Raw genomic sequence first — 27,044 nt, 5'->3', positions numbered from 1 at the left:
AGATTTAACCTTTAGATTATCTTCAGATAAAAAACAGTAGGTCAGAAATATATAAGTAGTGGACAACTCCTTTAAGACTAAATTCTCATAAACAAGTGTGATGTGTGAGATCATCTGTATCACAGACAAGAGGAGGCATTGGGGAGATAAACTTGTCCTCAGTTAACTCAAAATTGTCTCATTTGAGATCATCTGACTCTCATCCTCCAGTGATACAAACTGTGATTTCTCCAAGTGGGCTGTGTTTCCATGTGGAAATTTGTTCACTTGAATTCGGCTACTGACTACTGGCCCGTCTGCAGTCCGTGTGTGTGACTTAGCCCTAACTGAATCAAGCCTTGCATCTGGTGACCATCACAAGACCAACATATTTTCAGCCACTGGAAGTAAACAATGACCTTTTATTATCTAGTTAATATAATGGAAGTTTCTGTAACTTTATTTTAAACCACATATATTCTTCTTTCCTAACACTAGAATACCATATCAACTTATACATTAGAGCTCAATCAGTGATTTGTAACCATCAATCTGAGGCTTAGACTCTGTTGGCATTTTAATCATGTGGGGGGTCCCTAAGAATGTTTATTTTGTACTTTTTATGGTTGGTCAGAGTGGTTAGTTCTTGGCACTAAAAGAGGATAATTTCCTTACCAAGACTGAATAATTTCTAGTCAGAGTTATTTCCAAGTCATTCTGCCCTCAAGAGACCTTCTATTTCATAAAATATTATCCCACAGGAAACATGAAAAACCGAGCTAATGAGCCATGTACCCATAACAATGGCACCGGGACCTTCAAGACAGACAAATTCACTTCAGCTATTTTTCCTCATTATTGTTGGAAGTGACTCTTTAAATATGTCATTGTCATCAAAAGACTGTGACCAGAGGTGAGGCTGACTCTTATGACTCCTGCTTGCTTTGTATAATCTTTCTTTCAACTCTCAACGGCAACAAGAAGGTGAAGTTCTGCTAACAAAACCACCATTGTGTTGCCATCATCACAGGGTAATCCAGCTTCACAGATGTGTTTGCTTTCTGTCTGATCAGGTCTGAGCTTTTGCCTTTCAACTTGTGAAGGCCGATGAATGATGCCTGCGAATGTGTCATGGGTGAGAATCAACTTTTCATCGGCTTTGTTTGGCTCCCATCTTACAGCTGTCGCCGTTTTCTCACACACCATGTCATAAAACTCTCATCATGTAAGCCAGGTGTAAAAAACACTGCTGAAAGATGCTCCTCGGGCGTGTACCCAGTCTGAAGTGAAGTATCTCCAGTGTCTCTCAAGGACATCAGGTATTTGGTGGTACAGGAAGTTCAACAGAAGCAAAACACAACACGCAGCATGAAAAATGTTAGTGCTAATCTTCACTGCTACGGGATGGAAGACCATACATACTTCTTTCGTGGAACTGAGCAACACATATATATATATATATATATATATATATATATATACATATATATAGATATACATATACTAGATGGTGGCCCGATTCTAACGCATCGGGTATGCTAGAATATGCATGTCCACGTAGTATATTGCCCAGCCACGTAGTATATTGCCCAGCCACGTAGTATATTGCCCAGCACAGAGCCACGTAGTATATTGCCCAGCCACATAGTATATTGCCCAGTGACGTAGTATATTGCCCAGTCACGTAGTATATTGTCCAGTCACATAGTATATTGCCCAGCACAGAGCCACGTAGTATATTGCCCAGCCACGTAGTATATTGCCCAGCACAGAGCCACGTAGTATATTGCCCAGCCACGTAGTATATTGCCCAGCCACGTAGTATATTGCCCAGTCACATAGTATATTGCCCAGCCACGTAGTATATTGCCCAGCCACGTAGTATATTGCCCAGCCACGTAGTATATTGCCCAGCCACGTAGTATATTGCCCAGTCACATAGTATATTGCCCAGCCACGTAGTATATTGCCCAGCCACGTAGTATATTGCCCAGCCACGTAGTATATTGCCCAGTGACATAGTATATTGCCCAGTGACATAGTATATTGCCCAGCCACGTAGTATATTGCCCAGCCATGTAGTATATTGCCCAGCCACGTAGTATATTGCCCAACCACGTAGTATATTGCCCAGCTACGTAGTATATTGCCCAGCGTCGTAGTATATTGCCCAGCTACGTAGTATATAGCAGAGCCACGTAGTATAGAGACTTAAAAAAACAAAAACATATACTCACCTACAGCCCGTTGAAGTCCTGCTATACTTACCCTTCCGTCGCCTTTCTCGCTCCTCTCCACGCTCCCGGGATCGCTCCATTGCAAGCGGCAGCTTGCAGTCCCATCCCAGGGCTGGTGTGAGCAGGACCTATGATGACGTCGCGGTCACATGACCGACCGTGACGTCACAGCAGGTCCTTGTCCCTCACCAGCCCTGCAACGGGAGCGGAACCTGCCGCTTGCAATGGAGCAGTCCCGGGAGCGTGGAGAGGTGCGAGAAAGGCGGCGGAGGGTGAGTATAGCAGGTTTTTTAATTTTTTTATTATTTTTAACATGACATATTTTTATTATTGATGCCGCAAAGTCAGCATCAATAGTAAAAGGTTGGGGACACAGGGTTAATAGCGGCGGTAACGGAGTGCGTTACCACCGGCATTAACCCTGTGTTAGCGGTGACTGGAGGGGAGTATGGAGCATGCGGGGAGCGGAGCGCTGGGGACACAGTGCGGGGAGCGGAGCGCCGGGGATACAGTGCGGGGAGTGGAGCGGCAGGGACACAGACCACGGGGAGCGGAGCGCCGGGGACAGTGACTGCGGGGAGTATGGAGCGGCCATTTTCTTCCGCACTGTGCCCGTCGCTGATTGGTCGTGGCTGCTTTGCGCCGACCAATCAGCGACTTGGATTCCCATGATAGACAGAGGCCAGGACCAATGAATATCCGTGACAGAAGGACAGACAGACGGAAGTACCCCTTAGACAATTATGTATATATATATATATATATATATATTAGCTGGTGGCCCAATTCTAATGCATCAGGTATTCTAGAATATGTATGTATGTATGTATGTATATAGCAGCCACATAGTATATAGCACAGGCCACGTAGTATATAGGAGCCATGTAGTATATAGGAGACAAATACTACATGGCCTGTGCTATATACTATGTGGCTGCTATATACATGCATACATATTGTAGAATACCTGATGCGTTAATACAGGCCACGCAGTATATAACACACAGCCCACATAGTATCTAACACTGGCCACGTAGTATATAACAATGGCCACGTAATATATACAGTGGGGCAAAAAAGTATTTAGTCAGTCAGCAATAGTGCAAGTTCCACCACTTAAAAAGATGAGAGGCGTCTGTAATTTACATCATAGGTAGACCTCAACTATGGGAGACAAACTGAGAAAAAAAAATCCAGAAAATCACATTGTCTGTTTTTTTAACATTTTATTTGCATATTATGGTGGAAAATAAGTATTTGGTCAGAAACAAAATTTCATCTCAATACTTTGTAATATATCCTTTGTTGGCAATGATAGAGGTCAAACGTTTTCTGTAAGTCTTCACAAGGTTGCCACACATTGTTGTTGGTATGTTGGCCCATTCCTCCATGCAGATCTCCTCTAGAGCAGTGATGTTTTTGGCTTTTCGCTTGGCAACACGGACTTTCAACTCCCTCCAAAGGTTTTCTATTGGGTTGAGATCTGGAGACTGGCTAGGCCACTCCAGGACCTTGAAATGCTTCTTACGAAGCCACTCCTTTGTTGCCCTGGCGGTGTGCTTTGGATCATTGTCATGTTGAAAGACCCAGCCACGTTTCATCTTCAATGCCCTTGCTGATGGAAGGAGGTTTGCACTCAAAATCTCACGATACATGGCCCCATTCATTCTTTCATGTACCCGGATCGGTCGTCCTGGCCCCTTTGCAGAGAAACAGCCCCAAAGCATGATGTTTCCACCACCATGCTTTACAGTAGGTATGGTGTTTGATGGATGCAACTCAGTATTCTTTTTCCTCCAAACACGACAAGTTGTGTTTCTACCAAACAGTTCCAGTTTGGTTTCATCAGACCATAGGACATTCTCCCAAAACTCCTCTGGATCATCCAAATGCTCTCTAGCAAACTTCAGACGGGCCCGGATATGTACTGGCTTAAGCAGTGGGACACGTCTGGCACTGCAGGATCTGAGTCCATGGTGGCGTAGTGTGTTACTTATGGTAGGCCTTGTTACATTGGTCCCAGCTCTCTGCAGTTCATTCACTAGGTCCCCCCACGTGGTTCTGGGATTTTTGCTCACCGTTCTTGTGATCATTCTGACCCCACGGGGTGGGATTTTGCGTGGAGCCCCAGATCGAGGGAGATTATCAGTGGTCTTGTATGTCTTCCATTTTCTAATTATTGCTCCCACTGTTGATTTCTTCACTCCAAGCTGGTTGGCTATTGCAGATTCAGTCTTCCCAGCCTGGTGCAGGGCTACAATTTTGTTTCTGGTGTCCTTTCACAGCTCTTTGGTCTTCACCATAGTGGAGTTTGGAGTCAGACGGTTTGAGGGTGTGCACAGGTGTCTTTTTATACTGATAACAAGTTTAAACAGGTGCCATTACTACAGGTAATGAGTGGAGGAAAGAGGAGACTCTTAAAGAAGAAGTTACAGGTCTGTGAGAGCCAGAAATCTTGATTGTTTGTTTCTGACCAAATACTTATTTTCCACCATAATATGCAAATAAAATGTTACAAGAACAGACAATGTGATTTTCTGGATTTTTTTTTCTCAGTTTGTCTCCCATAGTTGAGGTCTACCTATGATGTAAATTACAGACGCCTCTCATCTTTTTAAGTGGTGGAACTTGCACTATTGCTGACTGACTAAATACTTTTTTGCCCCACTGTAGCACAGCTTACATAGTATATAACACATATAACACAGCCCACATAGTATGTAACAGTGGCCACGTAGTATATAACAGTGGCCACGTAGTATATAGCAGCCACGCGGTATATAAAACAGCCCACTTAGTATATAGCAGTGTGGGCACATATCCCTGTTAAAAAAAAACTATTTAAAATAAAAAATAGTTATATACTCACGCGCCGGGATTCAGCGAAGTTTTGCCTATAAGCGCGGCTGCCGCCATCTTCTCTCGTGAGACCGCTAAGTCTTCTGGGTAATTTCGCAATGCATCTCTGGGAATGGAAGTTGGTGGCAGGCGCGAGCTCATCATCAGACTACGGAAGGTGAGAATAGCAGGTTTTTTGTTTCTTTATTATTTTTAACATTAGTTGGTCACACAGGGTTAATAGCAGCATTAACGCTGGCATTAACCCTGTGTGAGCGGTGACTGGACGGGAGTATGGAGTGGGCAGTGAGAGCAGGAGAGTATGGAGCGGGCACTGGTTTTAACATTAATTAGTCACACAGGGTTAATAGTGGCGTTAACGCTGGCATTAACTCTGTGTGAGCGGTGACTGGACCAGAGTATGGAGCGGGCGCCGGTTTTAAGATTATTTGGTCACACAGGGTTAAGAGTGGCGTTAACGCTGGCATTAACCCTGTGTGAGCGGTGACTGGATGGGAGTATGGAGTGGGCAGTGATGGCAGGAGAGTATGGAGCAGGCGCCGGGCACTGACTGGACTGAAGTAGGGAGGGAATAATTCTCGGCATGACTGTGCCCGTCGCTAATTGGTCGCGGCAGCCAGGACAGGCAGCTGGTGAGACCAATCAGCGACGCGGGATTTCCAAGACAGAAAGACGGAAGTACCCTTTAGACAATTAGACTGCTAGACAGCCTGAATACATGTGGGGATTCCCTAACAAACAGGCAATCCCTGCGGGTGTTCAGGTTGTCTAACAGCCGCAAATCATGCAGCTGTGGGAACAGAAAAACAATGTACGAGCATGCCCAAGATACTCGGAGACCACCCGAGCATGCTCGGAAAACTCGAGTAACAAGCACACTCACTCATCACTACTTATCACAGGAGAACTGATAAATGTCTGCTTGCTAGAGGCTCCACCTATTACAAATATGGGGTTCCTACGCCCCTCATTCCTCTCTACTGGTAAAGTTTTAATGGCGTGGTGGTTGAGCATTTGTCTTTCCACTCCTTTCATTGTCTATGGCATTAATGGAAGATGCAAAGTATGGTACAAAGGGTTTATGACCCTACTGTACATAAAATGAAAACTTTCAATTAAAGTATGATCTGGTGCCAACATAGTCAATGAATGAAACAAGCTCTTATCTATTGACCACTTGCAAAATGTTAAAGTCTGCAGCTTTTAATTAAATATGCTGCCTGTAACACAATTATGGACAGTAGAGAATCTATAAAAAAATTAGCTATGATTAAACTGTCCAAGAAAACAAGGTCATCATAAAACTCACATTCATGGTACAACACAAACTAAAAAAGACTAGACTAATGATGGTATGCACAGCCATGAATAGTATCAACAAATCAAAATACTTTTATTACACCTCAAAAAAGACAGACACAGAATAAAACCATTTAAAAGGCCTAAGTATAGGACCAAAAACCATCACCCCTTAGGCCTTTTTAAATGGTTTTATTCTGTGTCTGTCTTTTTTGAGGTGTAATAAAAGTATTTTGATTTGTTCATACTATTCATGGGTGTGCATACCATCATGAGTCTAGTGTTTTTTCTTTTGTGTTGTACCAGGTTTGCCCTACAGACTCGGTTTTGCACCCTTTATCACTATTGATATAGGGGTGCACCCCTTCTATGTGTATTTACAAAACTCACATTTAGACATATAATTATGGATAATGTCTTAAAAAGTAATTGTTTATTTACATGCCATTATCAGGCAGTTAAACAAGTGCTAAGCTAATATACAATCATGACCAAAAGTGTTGGCACCCTTGAAATTGTTCTAGAAAATGAATTATTGCAATTATACATGTTTTGTAATACACATGTTTATTTCTTTTGTGTGTATTGGAATAACACAAAAACAGCAGAGAAAAAAAGGCAAATTGGACATAATTTCCCAATAAACCACAAAGATGTGCCAGACAAAATTGTTGGCACACTCAAATTAAGATTTGGTTGCACACCCTTTGGAAAAAATAAATGCTATCAATCGCTTCCTATAACCGTCAGCAAGCTTCTTAAAACTCTCAACTGGAATTTTGCAAACTGCTCCAGTCTCTAACATTTTCATATTTGAAGGGTATCTTCTCCCAACAGCAATTTTAAGATCTTTCCAAAGGTGTTCAATAAGATTTAGATCCAGACTCATTGCTGGCCAATTCAGACCTCTCCAGCACTTTGTTTTTTGTTTTCATCCCATTCTGGGTGCTTTGGGATCATTGTCCTTCTGGAAGATCCATGACCTAGGACGCAAATCCAATTTTCTGACACTGGACACTACATTAAACCTAAAATCATTTAGTAATCTTAAGATTTCATGAGGCCTTGCACACACTTAAGGCAGCTAGTGCCAAAGACAACATAACAACCCCAAAACATCTTTGAACCTCCACCATATTTGACTTTAGGTACTGTGTTCTTTTTCGTTATGTTTTTAGTAAGCGGTAGAATCATGTGCACTATTTTGGTCTCATCTGACCATAGGGTTGAGCGAAACGGGTCGTTCATTTTCAAAAGTCGCTGACTTTTGGCAAAGTCGGGTTTCATGAAACCCGATCCGACCCCTGTGCGGGGTCGGCCATGCGGTACGCGACTTTCGCGCCAAAGTCGCGTTTCAATGACGCGAAAAGCGCCATTTCTCAGCCAATGAAGGTAAACGCAGAGTGTGGGCAGCGTGATGACATAGGTCCTGGTCCCCACCATCTTAGAGAAGGGCATTGCAGTGATTGGCGTGCTGTCTGCGGCGTCACAGGGGCTATAAAGGGGTGTTCCCGCCGACCGCCATGTTACTGCTGCTGATCTGAGCTTAGGGAGAGGTTGCTGCCGCTTCGTCAGAAGCAGGGATAGCGTTAGGCAGGGTCCATTAACCACCAAACCGCTTGTGCTGTAGCGATTTCCACTGCCCAACACCACCTTCGGTGTGCAGGGACAGTGGAAGCTACATTTTTTTTTTTTCCCCTCAGCGCTGTAGCTCATTGGGCTGCCCTAGAAGGCTCCCTGATAGCTGCATTGCTGTGTGTATGCCGCTGTGCAAACCAACTGCTTTTTTCAAAGCACAAATCCTCTTGTTCCTTCCTTTATGCACAGCTATCTTTTTTGTTTGTCCACACTTTTTATTTAATTTGTGCATCAGTCCACTCCTTATTGCTGCCTGCCATTACTGGCTGAGATTACTGCAGGGAGATAGTAATTGTTGGACACTCCCTGTTTTTTTTTTTTTTTTTGTGGGAGATTAAGATTGACATTTCTGCTAGAGTGCCATCCCTGTGTGTGCCATCTCTCACTCAGTGGGCCATAGAAAGCCTATTTATTTTTTTGCTTGATTTGGGTTCTAAAATCTACCTGAAAAAATCACTACATCAATCAGTGGGAGAAAAATATTGGCCTCAGGGCTTGTGTGCCACTCCTGACTCCTGTGTGCATCATCACTCACTCAGTGGGCCATAGAAAGCCCATTTTTTTTTTTTTTTGCTTTATTTGGGTTCTAAATTCTACCTGAAAAAATCAATAAATCAATCAGTGGGAGATTAATATTGGCCTTTGGGCTTGTGTGCCAGTCCTAAGCGTGCCATCTCTCTCTCTCAGATAGTGGGCCATAGAAAGCCTATTTATTATTTTTTTTATTGGGTTTATAAATTTTCCCTGGAACAAAAAAAAAAATAAGTGGGAGATTAATATTGGCCTCTGGGCTTGTGTGCCAGTCCTGAGCGTGCCATCTCTCTCACAAATAGTGGGCCATAGAAAGCCTATTTATTTTTTTGCTTGTTTTGAGTTCTAAAATCTACCTGAAAAAATCACTACATCAATCAGTGGGAGAAAAATATTGGCCTCAGGGCTTGTGTGCCACTCCTGACTCCTGTGTGCATCATCACTCACTCAGTGGGCCATAGAAAGCCCATTTTTTTTTTTTTTTTTGCTTTATTTGGGTTCTAAATTCTACCTGAAAAAATCAATAAATCAATCAGTGGGAGATTAATATTGGCCTTTGGGCTTGTGTGCCAGTCCTAAGCGTGCCATCTCTCTCTCTCAGATAGTGGGCCATAGAAAGCCTATTTATTATTTTTTTTATTGGGTTCATAAATTTTCCCTGGAACAAAAAAAAAAAAAGTGGGAGATTAATATTGGCCTCTGGGCTTGTGTGCCAGTCCTGAGCGTGCCATCTCTCTCACAAATAGTGGGCCATAGAAAGCCTATTTATTTATTTTTTTTTGGTTTTATAAATTCTCCCTGAAAAAAAAAAAGGGAGATTAATATTGGCCTTTGGGCTTGTGTGCCAGTCCTAAGCGTGCCATCTCTCTCTCTCAGATAGTGGGCCATAGAAAGCCTATTTATTTATTTTTTTATTGGGTTTATAAATTTTCCCTGAAAAAAAAATAAAAAGTGGGAGATTAATATTGGCCTCTGGGCTTGTGTGCCAGTCCTGAGCGTGCCATCTCTCTCACAAATAGTGGGCCATAGAAAGCCTATTGATGTTTTTGGTTGATTTGGGTTCTAAATTCTACCTGAAAAAATCAATAAATCAATCAGTGGGAGATAAATATTGGCCTCTGGGCTTGTGTGCCACTCCTGACTCCTGTGTGCGTCATCTCTCACTCAGTGGGCCATAGAAAGCCTTTTTTTTTTATTTGTTTTCTAAATTCTCCCTGAAAAAATCATTTTATTTTATTTGGTTTCTAAATTCTTCCTGAAAAAATCATTTTATTCTATTATTTTTTTTTCCTAAAGTCTCCCTGAAAAAAAAAAAAACAAATCAGTGGGAGATTAATATTGCCCTTTCTGCTTGTGTGCCAGTCTTGACTCCTGGGTGTGCCATCTCTCTCTCTCTCTCCAATTGTGGGTCATAGAAAGCCTATTATTTTTTTAGCTTGATTTGGGTTCCAAAATCTACCTGAAAAAATCACTACATCAATCAGTGGGAGATAAATATTGGCCTCTGGGCTTGTGTGCCACTCCTGACTCCTGTGTGCGTCATCTCTCACTCAGTGGGCCATAGAAAGCCTTTTTTTGTTTTATTTGTTTTCTAAATTCTCCCTGAAAAAATCATTTTATTTTATTTGGTTTCTAAATTCTTCCTGAAAAAATCATTTTATTCTATTATTTTTTTTTCCTAAAGTCTCCCTGAAAAAAACAAAAAAAACAAATCAGTGGGAGATTAATATTTACATTTGTGCTTCAGTGACAGTCCTGCGTGTGTGGCATCTCTCTCATTTGTTGCCACCAACAACAGAGTGTGTAACATTGTGCCTGATTTTCGTTGTGGTCTCACTCACCTGTAAAGGGGTAGCTAAATCATACTGAAGTTATAGCTCACCGTGTAAGTTGTGTGACAGCAACAAATACCGTTAGTTTGTTTACGTTTTTAAAACAATGAGGAAGTCTGGTGGAAGAGGTCGTGGCCGGGGGCGTTCATTGTCAGCTGGTAATGAGGGTAGTGGTAGTGGTGGAGCATCAGCTGGTCGTGGGAAAAAAAAAATTGCACCTAAGTCTGGAGCTGTGGAGCCAGGTTCGTCGTCTGGCTACACAAGGCCTCGAACGCTCCCTTTTCTGGGAGTAGGAAAACCGCTTTTAAAGCCGGAGCAGCAAGAGCAAGTTTTGGCTTATCTTGCTGACTCAGCCTCTAGCTCTTTTGCCTCCTCTTGTGAAACTGGTAAATGTCAAAGCAGCGCGTCGTTAGTGGATGTTCACGGTCAGGGACAAGTCGCTTCCTTGTCCTCTTCAGCAAAAACAACAACAGAGAAGAATGCAGCAGGCGACACAACGGGTTACTCCATGGAGCTCTTTACACATACCGTCCCTGGCTTAGAAAGTGAAGCAGTTAACAGTCCATGCCCATTACAAGTTGAATCTGACATGGAGTGCACTGATGCACAGCCACAGCCAGACTACTATGCTGGTCCTTTGACTCAGACCACCACATTGCCCTCGCAGGGTAATGATCAAGAATCAGACCCTGATGAGACTATGTTGCCCCATCACGAACGATATACCACCGACCGACACGGTGACACAGACGAAGTTGCACACGAGCTACAAGAAGAGGTAATAGATGACCCAGTTCTTGACCCCGATTGGCAGCCATTGGGGGAACAGGGTGCAGGCGGCAGCAGTTCTGAAGCAGAGGAGGAGGGGCCGCAGCAGGCATCAACATAGCAACAGGTTCCATCTGCCGGGCCCGTATCTTGCCCAAAACGCGTGGCAAAGCCAAAACCTGTTGGAGGACAGCGTGGCCATCCGGTTAAAGCTCAGTCTGCAATGCCTGAAAAGGTATCCGATGCTAGAAAGAGTGCAGTCTGGCATTTTTTTAAACAACATCCAATTGATCAGCGCAAAGTCATCTGTCAAAAATGTTCAACTACCTTAAGCAGAGGACAGAATCTGAAAAGTCTCAATACAAGTTGCATGCATAGACATTTAACCACCATGCATTTGCAAGCCTGGACTAACTACCAAACGTCCCTTAAGGTTGTAGCACCCTCGGCCAATGAAGCTAGTCAGCAACGCAACATCCTTTCCGGCAGTGTAGGGCCACCATTTTCCGCACCACCTGCAGTATCTGTGCAGGTTTCTTTGCCAGGCCAAAGCAGTCAGGGTCAGGGAATCACCAGTTTCGTAGTAGGAAACACTGCATCTAGGGCACCGGCGGCAACAATACCATCTCCCACCGTCTCTCAGTCTGCCATGTCCACCGGCACCCCCGCTAGTTCCACGATCTCCAGCTCTCCAGTCCAGCTCACCCTACATGAGACTATGGTTAGAAAAAGGAAGTGCTTAGCCTCGCATCCGCGTACACAGGGTTTGAACGCCCACATAGCTAGACTAATCTCGTTAGAGATGATGCCCTACCGGTTAGTTGAAAGCGAAGCTTTCAAAGCCCTGATGGACTACGCTGTACCACGCTACGAGCTACCCAGTCGACACTTTTTTTCCAGAAAAGCCATCCCAGCCCTCCACCAGCATGTTAAAGAGCGCATCGTCCATGCACTCAGGCAATCTGTGAGCACAAAGGTGCACCTGACAACAGATGCATGGACCAGTAGGCATGGCCAGGGACGTTACGTGTCCATCACGGCACACTGGGTGAATGTTGTGGATGCAGGGTCCACAGGGGACAGCAAGTTTGGACAGTTCTGCCTAGCCCACGGTCTAGGCAACAGTTGGCTGTAGCCGTTCGCACCCCCTTCTCCTCCTCTTCGTCCTCCTGCAGAAGCGAGAGCTTGTCCACAGACCGCAGTCGCACAACCACTCCATCCGCAGCTGCCACTGTTGCACACCAGGTCTCCCATTATGGGGCAGCTACTGGCAAACGTCAGCAGGCTGTATTGGCTATGAGGTGTTTGGGCGACAACAGACACACCGCGGAAGTTCTGTCCGAGTTCTTGCAGAAAGAAACGCAGTCGTGGCTGGGCACTGTAGATCTTGAGGCAGGCAAGGTAGTGAGTGATAACGGAAGGAATTTCATGGCTGCCATCTCCCTTTCCCAACTGAAACACATTCCTTGCCTGGCTCACACCTTAAACCTGGTGGTGCAGTGCTTCCTGAAAAGTTATCCGGGGTTATCCGACCTGCTCCTCAAAGTGCGTGGACTTTGCTCACATATCCGCCGTTCGCCCGTACACTCCAGCCGTATGCAGACCTATCAGCGTTCTTTGAACCTTCCCCAGCATCGCCTAATCATAGACGTTGCAACAAGGTGGAACTCAACACTGCACATGCTTCAGAGACTGTGCGAACAGAGGCGGGCTGTTATGTTTTTGTGGGAGGATACACATACACGGGCAGGCAGTAGGATGGCAGACATGGAGTTGTCAGGTGTGCAGTGGTCGAAGATTCAAGACATGTGTCAAGTCCTTCAGTGTTTTGAGGAATGTACACGGCTGGTTAGTGCAGACAACGCCATAATAAGCATGAGCATCCCCCTAATGCGTCTGCTGATGCAAAGTTTGACGCACATAAAGGATCAGGCGTCTGCAGCTGAGGAAGAGGAAAGCCTTGATGACAGTCAGCCATTGTCTGGCCAGGGCAGTGTACAGGACGAGTTAGCGGGCGAAGAGGAGGAGGAGGACGAGGAGGATGATGGGGATGATTATATTTTTAATGAGGAAGCTTTTCCGGGGCCACTGGAAATTGGTGGCGCGGCAAGGCCGGGTTCTGGTTTTTGGAGGGACACAAGTGACGTGGATTTGCCTGAAACTGCCCCTCAACCAAGCACAACCGCAGATTTGAGAACTGGAACTTTGGCCCACATGGCGGATTATGCCTTACGTATCCTCAAAAGGGACACACGCATAAATAAAATGATGAACGATGACGATTACTGGTTGGCCTGCCTCCTTGATCCTCGCTATAAAGGCAAATTGCAAATATAATGCCACATGAGAACTTGGAACTAATATTAGCAACCAAACAATCAACTCTTGTTGACCGTTTGCTTCTGGCATTCCCTGCACACAGCGCCCGTGATCGTTCTCACACGAGCTGCAGGGGCCAGCAGACCAGAGGAGTTAGAGGGGCAGAAATCAGAAGTGGCGTTGGCCAGAGGGGTTTTCTGACCAGGTTGTGGAATGATTTTGCTATGACCGCAGACAGGACAGGTACTGCAGCATCAATTCAAAGTGACAGGAGACAACATTTTTCCAGTATGGTTACAAACTATTTTTCATCCCTTATCGATGTTCTCCCTCAACCGTCATTCCCATTTGATTACTGGGCATCAAAATTAGACACCTGGCCAGAATTGGCAGAATATGCATTGCAGGAGCTTGCTTGCCCGGCAGCTAGTGTCCTATCAGAAAGAGTATTCAGTGCTGCAGGTTCAATACTAACAGAAAAAAGGATTCGTCTGGCTACCCAAAATGTAGATGATCTAACCTTCATTAAAATGAACCACAACTGGATTTCGAAATCTTTTGCCCCACCTTGCCCGGCCGACACCTAGCTTTCCTATGAAAAGGTCTTGCCTGTGGACTATTCTGAATGCCTTTTCCAATCTCGTAATTTTCTGCACCTGATTGTCCAGCATATGACATGTTTACACCTTACTAAATGGCCAAACTCCCCACACGGGGCCGTGGTATCGACACTTGGCGACAGCACCCGTGAGAGTGCTGTTTGTCTGAAGAGGTGGGTGTGCCCGCTTTTGGTCGACGGCACTGCCACTGGGTCCCTCCTAGTACAATAAAGTGTCTCTGGCGGTGGTGGTGCGCACCCAACGTCAGACACACCGTTGTAATATGAGGGGCCCTGGGCCTGTACCGCCGGCCACAAGACAGTTCCCCCCCCCCAGCCCAAACAGTGCTCTACCACTTGCAAAATTATCTCACAGCTCCACCAATGTTTAGTCTATGCGCTGACATCCTTCAATGCCTGCCACTGACAATACCATTGTATTGACATTTTTGTTATGTTAGGCCTTCGAAGCCTGTCTGCGGTCACTCCTTCCACTAGGCCTCCACTGACCACACCACTGCTGCCCGCGTACCCCTGGAACCAATTTAAAATTGCCTACAGCCATGTGTTATTATTTTAGGCCTTCGATGCCTGTCTGCGGTCACTCCTTACAATATGCCTCCACTGACCACACCACTGCTGCCCGTGTACCCCTGGAACCAATTTAAAATTGCCTACAGCCAGCCCAATTTTTTTATTTTAGGCCTTCGATGCCTGTCTGCGGTCCGTTCTTTCTACTACTACTACACTGACCAGGCCACTGCTGCCCGTGTACCCCTGGAACCAATTTAAAATTGCCTACAGCCATGTGTTATTATTTTAGGCCTTCGATGCCTGTCTGCGGTCACTCCTTCCACTAGGCCTCCACTGACCACACCACTGCTGCCCGTGGACCCCTGGAACCTATTTTTAATTGCATAGAGCATCCTTTTTTTAATAGTAGGCGTACAAAGTCTGTCTGCGGTCCACTATTGAAATTGTCCTCCACTGCCCAGAGCACTGCTGCTTGTGTACCCCTGTAACTTTTTTAAGCTGCAGTGAGCCACATTTTTGGGTTAAGTCCTACTACCTGTGTCTGTCTGCGCCACTCAATTCAGCTGTGTTCCTTTGAAAAAAGCTGAGCGTCAATAGTCTTGTTTTCAGCCTCTAGGAATTTTAAAACTGCATTGGGGGTACAACTTTGGTAGGGCCTACTAACGGTGTCTGCCTCCCCAAGGTGTGCCCCAGGTTTCCTCGCCATTGCTTCGATCTTAATGCTCTCGTTTAGTAGTTGTTGGAAACTACACTGCATTAGGCCTACAAATTGGGTATGGGGTGTAGAGAGATGGTGTGTTCCACTCCAAGGTGTGCCCCAGGTTTCCTCGCCATTGCTTCGATCTTAATGCTCTCGTTTAGTAGTTGTTGGAAACTACACTGCATTATGCCTACAAATTGGGTATGGGGTGTAGAGAGATGGTGTGTTCCACTCCAAGGTGTTCTCCAGGTTGCCTTTCCTGAGCTTCGATCTTCCGGCTCTCGTTTAGTAGTTGTTGGAAACTACGCTGCATTAGGCCTACAAATTGGGTATGGGGTGTAGAGAGATGGTGTGTTCCACTCCAAGGTGTTCCCCAGGTTTCCTCGCCAATGCTTCGATCTTCATGCTCTCGTTTAGTAGTTGTTGGAAACTACACTGCATTAGGCCTACAAATTGGGTATGGGGTGTAGAGAGATGGTGTGTTCCACTCCAAGGTGTTCTCCAGGTTGCCTTTCCTGATCTTCGATCTTCCGGCTCTCGTTTAGTAGTTGTTGGAAACTACGCTGCATTAGGCCTACAAATTGGGTATGGGGTGTAGAGAGATGGTGTGTTCCACTCCAAGGTGTTCTCCAGGTTGCCTTTCCTGAGCTTCGATCTTCCGGCTCTCGTTTAGTAGTTCTTGGAAACTACACTGCATTAGGCCTACAAATTGGGTATGGGGTGTAGAGAGATGGTGTGTTCCACTCCAAGGTGTTCTCCAGGTTGCCTTTCCTGAGCTTCGATCTTCCGGCTCTTGTTTAGTAGTTGTTGGAAACTACGCTGCATTAGGCCTACAAATTGGGTATGGGGTGTAGAGAGATGGTGTGTTCCACTCCAAGGTGTTCCCCAGGTTTCCTCGCCAATGCTTCGATCTTCGTGCTCTCGTTTAGTAGTTGTTGGAAACTACACTGCATTAGGCCTACAAATTGGGTATGGGGTGTAGAGAGATGGTGTGTTCCACTCCAAGGTGTTCTCCAGGTTGCCTTTCCTGAGCTTCGATCTTCCGGCTCTTGTTTAGTAGTTGTTGGAAACTACGCTGCATTAGGCCTACAAATTGGGTATGGGGTGTAGAGAGATGGTGTGTTCCACTCCAAGGTGTTCCCCAGTTTTCCTCGCCAATGCTTCGATCTTCATGCTCTCGTTTAGTAGTTGTTGGAAACTACACTGCATTAGGCCTACAAATTGGGTATGGGGTGTAGAGAGATGGTGTGTTCCACTCCAAGGTGTTCTCCAGGTTGCCTTTCCTGAGCTTCGATCTTCCGGCTCTCGTTTGGTAGTTCTTGGAAACTACACTGCATTAGGCCTACAAATTTGGTATGGGGTGTAGAGAGATGGTGTGTTCCACTCCAAGGTGTTCTCCAGGTTGCCTTTCCTGAGCTTCGATCTTCCGGCTCTCGTTTAGTAGTTGTTGGAAACTACGCTGCATTAGGCCTACAAATTGGGTATGGGGTGTAGAGAGATGGTGTGTTACACTCCAAGGTGTTCTCCAGGTTGCCTTTCCTGAACTTCTATCTTCAGGCTCTCATTAAATTGTGGTTAAATGGAACAACTGCATTTGGCGTACTAGTTGGTTTGGGGCCTACTATCGGTGTCTGCCACTCCTTGCTGTTCTCCTGGTTTCCTGTCCTGAAATTCCATTTTCTGGCTCTTGTTAAGTAGTTGTTAATGTTAGACTGCATTTGGCCTACTAGTTGGGTTGGGGCCTACTATCGGTGTCTGCCACTCCTTGCTGTTCTCCTCAACTGAACAAAGCTGGGCCGCCTGTTTACTACGGTTGCCAATTTTGAACTGCATGTCGACTACTTACTGATTTGGGCCTACTCTCTGTGTCAGCCTCTCATTCCAGTTGTCCTCTACTGCAATGCCCCCTGGTTAGTCCTGTGTTACCAATTTTGAACTGCATTTAGCCCACTTTATTCTTTGGGCCTATATCTGTGTTTCCTCCTCATCCTGCCCATTGCCCAGCCAGTGATAGATGAGTCTGCTGGTACATTGACCCATAACGCAAAATTCCCCGTGCACGCCACACAGCAAGATTGTGACCCTGCTGAAAGTCAGGTTCCTCTTCCCGCATACCATACCACCTTACACGGGGACAAAGAGGAAGGTGCAGATGAAAGTGCAGGTTCCTTCATCAAGTGGGGGGAGGAATACTAGTTGGCGACGTCACTGGCACAGGGCCTCTCATAGTACGCAAAAGTGTTGCTGCCGGTGGGAGGCGCCCCCGCCGTGCAAACACACCGCTGTACTTTGAGGGGCCCTGTGCCAGTGCCAATGCCAACGAGTGGGCCCCCCCTGCTTGCTCAGGATCACAGCACTTGCAAAGTTGAAATACTTACCTCTCCCTGCTCCACTGCCGTGACGTGGTCCAGATTTACTGGGCCCACTAATTACTTGAACCAGCCCTACCCCCCACAACTTTAGCCAAATGACCCCCAATTTCAAATGCCTTCCAATTATTATAAGGTAAATTACGATTGACAAGCTTCTTTAACAAGAATGGATGTTTTTGCCATTAAAATGGGCAGTGTAGGTGTTTTCCTGGCCTCCACTCACTGCCGACTATGCTCCCCCATTGACTTGCATTGGGTTTCGTGTTTCGGGCGATACCCGACTTTTCGCGATAATCGGCCGATTCCACTCGACTCGACTTCTAAGATAGTCGGGTTTCGCGAAACACGGCTCGACTCTAAAAAGGTCAAGGTCGCTCAACCCTATCTGACCATAAGATGTTTTCCCAAAAGGATATTGGCTTACTCATGTACATTTTGGCAAACTGCTGTTTTGCTTTTTTATGTCTCTGTGTCAAGAGTGGAGTCCTCCTCGGTCTCCTGCAGTAACGTTTCATTTCATTGAAATATTAATTAACAGTTTGCAATAACACTGATTCACCCTGAGCCTACAGGACAGTTTGAATTTCTTTGGAACTTGATTGGGGCTGCTTATCCACCATGCAGTGCTGGGGACCTGGGTTCAAATCCCACCAAGGATAATATCTGCAAGAAGTTTGTATGGTTTCCCTGTGTTTGCGTCGGTTTCCTCCGGGTACTCTGGTTTCCTCCCACATTCCAAAGACAAACTGATAGGGATTCTAGATTGTGAGCCTCATCGGGGACAGCAATGATAATATGTGCAAACTGTAAAGCACTGCAAAATATGTTAGCGCTATATAAAAATAAAGATTTTTATTATTATTCTGTGATGCAAGCTTTCATCAATCTTTCTCTGCCGTCCACATACAAGGAGATTAGCTACAGTTCCATGGGTTGCATACTTTGTAATTATAGACAACACGGAGAGAAAGGAGTATAGCGGGTATAAACTATTTATAATGTTATCAAAAGGAAGTCATATATAGTAAAAAAGGTTACAATACACATATAAATACCAATAAAGTGCACAAGGATGGTGAGAGAAAGACAGGTATCCACCGGTATGTTATATGCCCCTGACAATATAACCAGTCTGACATACAGTTAGGTCCATATATAATTGGACATAGACAACATTTTTCTAATTTTGGTTATAGATATTACCACAATGAATTTTAAACAAAACAATTCAGATGCAGTTGAACTTCAGACTTTCAGCTTTTATTTGAGGGTATCCACATTAAAATTGGATGAAGGGTTTAGGAGATTCAGCTCCTTAACATGCGCCACCCTGTTTTTAAAGGGACCAAAAGTAATTGGACAATTGACTCCAAGGCTATTTCATGGACAGGTGTGGGCAATCCCTTTGTTATATTGTTCTCAATTAAGCAGATAAAAGGCCTGGAGTTGATTTGAGGTGTGGTGCTTGCATTTGGAAGGTTTTGCTGTGAAGTAAACATGCGGTCAGAGGAGCTCTCCATGAAGGTGAAACAAGCCATCCTTAAGCTGCAAAAACAGAAAAAACCCATCTGAGAAATTGCTACAATATTAAGAGTGGCAAAATCTACAGTTTGGTACATCCTGAGAAAGAAAGAAAGCACTGGTGAACTCATCAATGCAAAAAGACCTGGGCGCCCACGGAAGACAACAGTGGTAGATGATCGCAGAATAATCTCCATGGTGAAGAGAAACCCCTTCACAACAGCCAACCAAGTGAACAACACTCTCCAGGAGGTCGGCGTATCAATATCCAAATCTACCATAAAGAGAAGACTGCATGAAAGTAAATACAGAGGGTTCACTGCACGGTGCAAGCCACTCATAAGCATCAAGAATTCAAAGGCTAGACTGGACTTTGCTAAAAAAACATCTAAAAAACCAGCACAGTTCTGGAAGAACATTCTTTGGACAGATGAAACCAAGATCAACCTCTACCAGAATGATGGAAAGAGAAAAGTATGGTGAAGGCTTGGTACAGCTCAAGATCCAAAGCAAACCACATCATCTGTAAAACACGGCGGACGCAGTGTGATGGCTTGGGCATTCATGGTTGCCAGTGGCACTGGGTCACTAGTGTTTATTGATGATGTGACACAGGACAGAAGCAACCGAATGAATTCTGAGGTATTCAGAGCCATACTGTGTGCTCAGATCCAGCCAAATGCAGCAAAACTGATTGGTCGTCGTTTCATACTACAGATGGACAATGACCCAAAACATAAAGCCAAAGTAAACCAGGAGTTTATTAAAGCAAAGAAGTGGAATATTCTTGAATGGCCAAGTCAGTCACCTGATCTCAACCCAATTGAGCATGCATTTCACTTGTTAAAGACTAAACTTCAGACAGAAAGGCCCACAAACAAACAGCAACTGAAAACCACCGCAGTGAAGGCCTGGCAGAGCATCAAAAAGGAGGAAACACAGCGTCTGGTGATGTCCATGAGTCCAAGACTTGAGGCAGTCATTGCCAACAAAGGGTTTTCAACGAAGTACTAAAAATTAATATTTAATTTAAAATTATTGAATCTGTCCAATTACTTTTGGTCCCTTTCAAAACAGGGTGGCACATGTTAAGGAGCTGAAAGTCCTAAACCCTTCATCCAATTTTAATGTGGATACCCTCAAATGAAAGCTGAAAATCTGAACTTCAACTGCATCTGAATTGTTTTGTTTAAAACTCACTGTGGTAATGTCTATAACCAAAATTAGAAAAATGTTGTCTCTGTCCAAATATATATGGACCTAACTGTAGTCAGAATACTGGTAATAGCGGAGCGGCAAGTCACCGCTATAGTTTTGGATGAAATATCTGTATATATTATTTGCGCAGGACTTACCACAAATATGCAGGGCAAAAAGACACACCGAGCTGGAGCCAGAATGGAATAAAAAAAAAACCGACGCGAAAGCAGCATATTTCCAAGCGAAATGCGCTTTGGGGGTTTATTTACATCAGCCAATCAACAATGATGGGGACAGAATGATCACTGATACTGTTATTCTATCCCCATACAGTTTCAGGTTATTGGAAGCACACCCATTGTTTGTATGGGATGATGAGCTGCAAATAACAATGATTATTTTGCTGGTATGAATGATCTGACATTCCAACAAATTAGCATTTTGCTTGTTTGTCTGGTGATCACTGGCATGTATTCATAGGTTCATAATTGGTAACAAGCTTCCCTACAAAAGTTCATTCGCCATTTATCAGCTTTACTAAATGCACCTTAATGTCTAAGTATACAACTCTGTAAAGCAAATCTAAATGAGATTGGGCCATTGGACAGGTCCTTTCTTAATGTAGTTAAAGTTCAAGTGTCCTGAACATAATCCTGTCAGATGAGACCAAAATTGAACTCTTTCGATGCCATAAAGCACACCATGTTTGGAGGCCAAATACCAACATGAAGTTTGGAGGTGGAAACATCATGGTGTGGAGCTGTTTTTCATAATACGGCACTAGCAAAATTCGTATACTTGAAGGAAGGATGAGTGGACAAATGTACTGAGACATTCTTGATAAAAAAAAATTGCTGACATCTGGGAGGATCATGAAGGTCAAAAGAGGGTGGACATTCCAGCAAGACAATGATCTCAAACACACAACCAAGGAAACTCTCATCATCGGTTTCACAGAAAGAAAATAAAGCTGCTAGAATGCCACAGTCAATCACCTGACCCATTTCCAAAAGAAAACTTTTCGAAGGAAATAAAGCTCAGAGTTCATAGAAGGAGACCATGGAATCTTCAGGATTTGTGTGGAAGAGTGGGCCAAAATCACACCTGATGCGACTTGTTTCTCCACCATACAGAATGCTTCTTGAAGCTGTCATCACTAATAAAGGCTTTTGTACGAAGTTTTAAGTACATTTCAGTAAGCGCGTTCAATATTTTTTCCCTGTGTCATCTCTCATTATTACACATAATTTAATTTATGGACATATATTGTTTGATTTATTTGCCTGTCTGGACTTAATGGGTTGTTACTGACATCTGGTGAGAATTTCATGTTAATAGCAATAACAATATTTTTAGTTAGAAAATTGATGACGTTTTCAATACTTATTTTACTCGCTGTAGCTAATGTGAGCGCATCCTTAAAAGAGTCTCTCGTTCTGGAGGACTTACCATGTGTATGCAACATCCATTGATTTCAATGCTTCATTTCTCCCATGTTGGCACTGCAAGGGAATTAAACATTTATTGCCGGGTTCAAATGCCAATCGCGGCTGGCCAAGCAATCAGAAGACCTTTTATCTAAAAGGAGTTTTAATAAACAGACCAGTCATTTAATGCTCCAGACAAAATGTAAAGTTTCTCTTTGAGGAATTCATGTTTACCTGTCTTATATTAATAATAATGGAGTTTAAATCCTCATCCAGACACATATATATCATGACATCTCAAAAGCAAACAAGAGAAGGTCATGCTAGTGAGAGTCCTAATCCTTTGCTGCTATTGTACCAGCAGTCTGATAAGTACCTGGCCTTGGCCCTATCTTTCATCTGGCGGCAGGATGTGGAATGTGCTGTGTGTCTAAAGGAGACAATCTGTAGCTTTGGTCTTTGAATCTCAGCTGAAAGATGGGTTCACCTACATCTAGTCTGCTGAGATTCCTGCACTGCTGCTTCTTGAAACTCACCAAACAGGTATTTGGTACAAACACTTAAGAAGTTGTGTTTTGGAGAGAGCTAGTGATAACAACATGTCCAGGCACATGACGGTGATACATTTCATTTCCCGCTCTATCAAACTACAATATGTCACATTCACAGGATGTTTATGAGTATACACCCTTATATAAAGGTTTCCTATCACTGCTCTTGTCTATTATGTGTCACATAGTTTAGTTATTAGCAAGCATGTTGTTATCACATGAATATTATAAGACTTCAGGGAGAATCAGCATCAACTTTTTTTGTTGATCGCATCATCTATCATTCACCTCCAGTATATGTGTGTATATATATATATATATATATATATATATATTGTGAATCAGTGACAGGTGTAATATGCGAGGGTCGCTATGTGTCCCCCAAGATGCGTATATAAGCGTATTGAGGCTACTGGAGTGCATTGCAATCACAGGCAAAGCAGTGCAAAATAAAGGAAAGTTTGGTCTTGGGCAAGCTATTTGACCAAGGCAGATTTAAGAAAAACCCGGCATGGGCTTTTATTTTTGGAGCAAACTACAGGATGGGGCAGTTCCCTTCTTCCAGACCCGGTCTTTGGCTTCCATTACACATACCGGGTGCTTTACGGCCCATTAATGCGGGCCTTTTTTGCGGGCTGTATCACCGCAGTTTTCACGGTCTGCCGCAATAACGGACCGCAAAACTGGAAATCACGGTGCACCGTAAAAACAAGCTTCCGTTGTTTTTGCGGCCCCATTAATTTTCTATGGGGGCCGTGTCCGTAAGCCATGAAAAAGATAGAGCAGGCTCGATCTTTTTTCATGGCCATAAATATGGCCCTCACGGTCATACGGCGCACCGTGAAATTATTGTGGTAAGTTTTGAGGCCGCAACACAGCAGTATTTGTAAAAGAAGCCTTTCAAGTGGCACATGGCCACAGATTTCATAAACCCCGCAGCAAAGGGTTGGGTTTGCCGGTCTTGGTTTGCAAACTTGCAGAGCGGTGGCTCTGCAAAGCTCAGCCAGTGTGAAGTAACATGGAGCCAAGCGAAGCCAAAAGGCCTGGCACCCCTCAGCGTAGCACGGTGGTGCAGATGCCTACGGCAATCAGCCTTGGATACAGACTGTCTTGAATCCAGCCTGCGATCGAGAACATACTGTGTGCTGTTTACTTTGTGAGTTCTGGACATTAAAACATGTTTTTTTGAACTTTACTGGGTCACTGCCTGTCTGTCATACTGCACCAACCCCGCTGCACTACATAACGGTTTGCTACCTTACAGCCTGGAATTCCACTGGGTATTTTTTTATTTTTTGAGGGTTTGCATGAGTCCATATAAAGAACATGTCTACAACTGTGAACATGTGGTTTTCTTTTTATTGTGAAGCAAACTGCAAATAGGACAAAATTACTGAAAACTTCAGTGTACATAACTATTCACCCCATAAGGTCAGTACTTTGCAGAGCCTCTTTTTCATCAATTACAGCTGCAAGTCACTTTGGATAAGTCTCTATGAGATTTCCACATCTTGCCACTAGAATTTTTGCCCCTTCCTCAAGACAAAACTGCTCCAACTCCTTCAAGTTAGATGGTTTCCTGGTGAACAGCAATTCCCTGTTACTGCTGTTACAAAACGTTCCCACAGCATGATGATGCTCCCACCATGTTTCTCTGTGTGAATGGTGTTTTTGGGGTGATGGGCTGTGTTGATTTGGTGCTAGACACAGGGCTTACTTTGGTAGCTCAATTTTGGTCCTTCTGGAGAAATAAATTTCCCTCTCCAAAAAGCCATTCAGCAGACGGAAGCATGAAATGCTCTAAAATTTCCTGGTAGATGTCTGTGCTAACTTTGGTCTTGATAAAACACAGTGGGCCTACACCAGCAGATGACATGGCTCCCCAAACCGTCACTGATTGTGGAAAAATTAGACCTCAAGCAGTTTGGATTGTGCACCTCTCCACTCTTCCTCCTGACTGTGGGACCTCAATTTCCAAATAAAATGCAAAATTAACTTTCATCTGAAAACAATACCTTGGACCACTGAGTAACACTCCAGTTCTTTTTCTCCTTGGCCAAGGTAAGACGCTTCTGGCGTTGTCTATTGGTCACGAATGGCTTGACACAAGGAATGCTATACTTGTAGCATATGTCCTGGATATATCTGTGTGTGGTGGCTCTTGAAGAAATGCCTCCAGCAGCAGTCTCCTCCTTGTGAATCTCCCCAAAATTTTCTAATGGCTTTTTCTTAACAATCCTTTCAAGGCTGCAGTTTTCCCGGTTGCTTGTGCACCTTTTTCTACCACACTTTTTTCTTCCACTCATTTCCATTAATATGCTTGGATACAGCACTCTGTGAACAGCCAGCTTCTTTACCAATGATATTTTGTGTCTTACCCTCCTTGTGGAGTGTGTCCATGACTGCCTTCTGGACATCTGTCAAGTCAGCAGTCTTCCCCGTGATTATGGAGCCTACTGAAACAGACACATAGGAAGCCTTTGCAGGTGTTTTTTGTTAATTATTCTAATTTACTGAGATAATGACCTTTGGGTTTTCATTGGCTGTAAGCCATAATCATCAACATTAACAGAAATAAACACTTGAAATAGATCACTCTGTCTGTAATGACTATATAATATATGAGGTTCACTTTTTGCATTGAAGAACAGAAATAAATTAACTTTTTTATGATATTCTAATTTTGTGAGAAGCAAATGTATATGCATATAAAGTGTTCCAAATTATTATGCAATTTGGATTTAAGAGTCATAAAGATGTCATTTTTTGCTTTTCATATGAACTCAAGGATAGTATCTCAAACACCTGTGAAAATTAGTTTGCCCATTTAAAGGAAAACTGCTTCAGAAGAATGTTCTACATTATTAAGCAGGCCACTTGTTTCAAGCAATATGGAAAGAAAAGATATCTCACTCCTATCAAAAAATGTCAAATAGTACAATGCCTTGGAAAAGGTTTGAAAACATTAGATATCTCACAAAAACTTTAGCGTTATCATTGTAGTGTGAAGAGATTTGCAACTAAAGGTGCCTTCACACTAAACGATGCTGCAGCGATCCAGACAACGATCCGGATCGCTGCAGCGTCGCTGTTTGGTCGCTGGAGAGCTGTCACACAGACCGCTCTCCAGCGACCAACGATGCCGGTAACCAGGGTAAACATCGGGTTACTAAGCGCGGTCCTGCGCTTAGTAACCCGATGTTTACCCTGGTTACCATCCTAAAAGTAAAAAAAAACAAACGCTTCATACTTACCTTCCGCTGTCTGTCCCCGGCGCTGTGCTTCTCTGTACTGGCTGTGAGCACAGCGGCCGGAAAGCAGAGCGGTGATTTCAACGCTCTGCTTTCCGGCCGCTGTGCTCACAGTGAGTGCAGGAAAGCACAGTGCCGGGGACAGACAGCGGAAGGTAAGTATGAAGCGTTTGTTTTTTTTTACTTTTAGGATGGTAACCAGGGTAAACATCGGGTTACTAAGCGCGGCCCTGCGCTTAGTAACCCGATGTTTACCCTGGTTACCAGTGAAGTTATCGTTGAATCGGTGTCACACACGCCGATTCAGCGATGTCAGCGGGAGTCCAGCGACAAAATAAAGTTCTGACCCTCTAGCCCCGACCAGCGATGTCACAGCAGGATTCTGATGGCTGCTGAGTGTCACACTGAACGATATCGCTAGCGAGGACGCTGCAACGTCATGGATCGCTAGCGATATCGTTTAGTGTGAAGGTACCTTAATACAGGCACAGACGGGTTTGTGCTGATAAATGCATAATAAGAGAGGTTTCTGCCAGACAAATTCATCGGATTTAGAGAGCAGCTGCTAAAATCCCAATACAAAGAAGTAAACAAGTATTTGAAGCTGCTGGTGCTTCTGGAGTCCTGTGAACTTCAAGGTGTAGGATACCACAGAGTCTTGCAGTTGTGCATAAACCTACAGTTTGGCCACACCAAAACAGGGCTAAGGCAGGCATCACACTACCGTAGAATACGAGTGAGTGCTAAGGGAGATAACATCATTAACAGTGTTAATCTATGGGGCAGCTCACATCACCTTTTATTTTCTCAGCCGTATTCGATGTGAGTGTAAATTTGCAGCATGCTGCGATTGTTACCGAGACTTGGCCGAGACTCGCCAATGCAAGCCTATTGGTGCGAGAAAAAATTGCACAGCACTCGGACTGTGCGATTTTTATGCACCGGTGTCCTTTGAAAAGCCGGCAGGTCATGTGCCGCGTACAGTAAAATCACAGAGTGACAGGTTAGAATAGAACAGAATGAACAGATATATACACAGAGGATACATAGATACACACATGGTCAAAATTGTTGGTACCCCTCGTTTAATGACAGAAAAACCCACAATGGAAGCATGGTTGAAAAGCAATGTGTGACTTTCATTTGTTTATTTTCATAGATCTTTTATTTATTATTAGTTTTGTCAGATTCAAGTTATTTCTGTGACCATTGTGGTTTTTTCTGTCATTAAACGAGGGGTACCAACAATTTTGACCACATGTGTATATAGATGTCAGTGACACACACACATATATATATATATATATATGTATATACAGTTATGCTCAAAAGCTTACATACCCCGGCAGAATTTTTTGCTTTCTTGGCCTTTTTCAGAGAATATGAATGATATCACCAGAACCTTTTCTCTACTCATGGTAAGTGGTT

The 27,044-nt window shown here is 44.0% G+C and overlaps 1 long non-coding RNA gene across 2 annotated transcripts in view; it reads right to left on the bottom strand.

Moving 5' to 3' along the window:
* LOC138674280 (uncharacterized) overlaps positions 1-22,296 on the bottom strand; it is a 45,831-nt gene extending 23,535 nt beyond the window's left edge. The window contains exons 1-3 of one of the 2 annotated variants that reach the window (XR_011320574.1): positions 22,191-22,296; positions 21,837-21,889; positions 18,990-19,211 (exon numbers count right to left, since the gene is read on the bottom strand). This is a non-coding gene — a long non-coding RNA (uncharacterized lncRNA). Of the gene's footprint in view, positions 1-18,989; positions 19,212-21,836; positions 21,890-22,190 lie in introns of those variants that run through there. The other variant, XR_011320573.1, reaches the window with a different exon arrangement.
* Between the last annotated feature and the right edge of the window lie 4,748 nt (positions 22,297-27,044).

The sequence above is a fragment of the Ranitomeya imitator genome, chromosome 4 (assembly GCF_032444005.1).
Source record: "Ranitomeya imitator isolate aRanImi1 chromosome 4, aRanImi1.pri, whole genome shotgun sequence".
Classification (NCBI taxonomy): domain Eukaryota; kingdom Metazoa; phylum Chordata; class Amphibia; order Anura; family Dendrobatidae; genus Ranitomeya; species Ranitomeya imitator.
The sequence above is the reverse complement of the archived record's forward strand: the minus strand, read 5'-3'. Positions and strand labels throughout refer to the sequence as shown.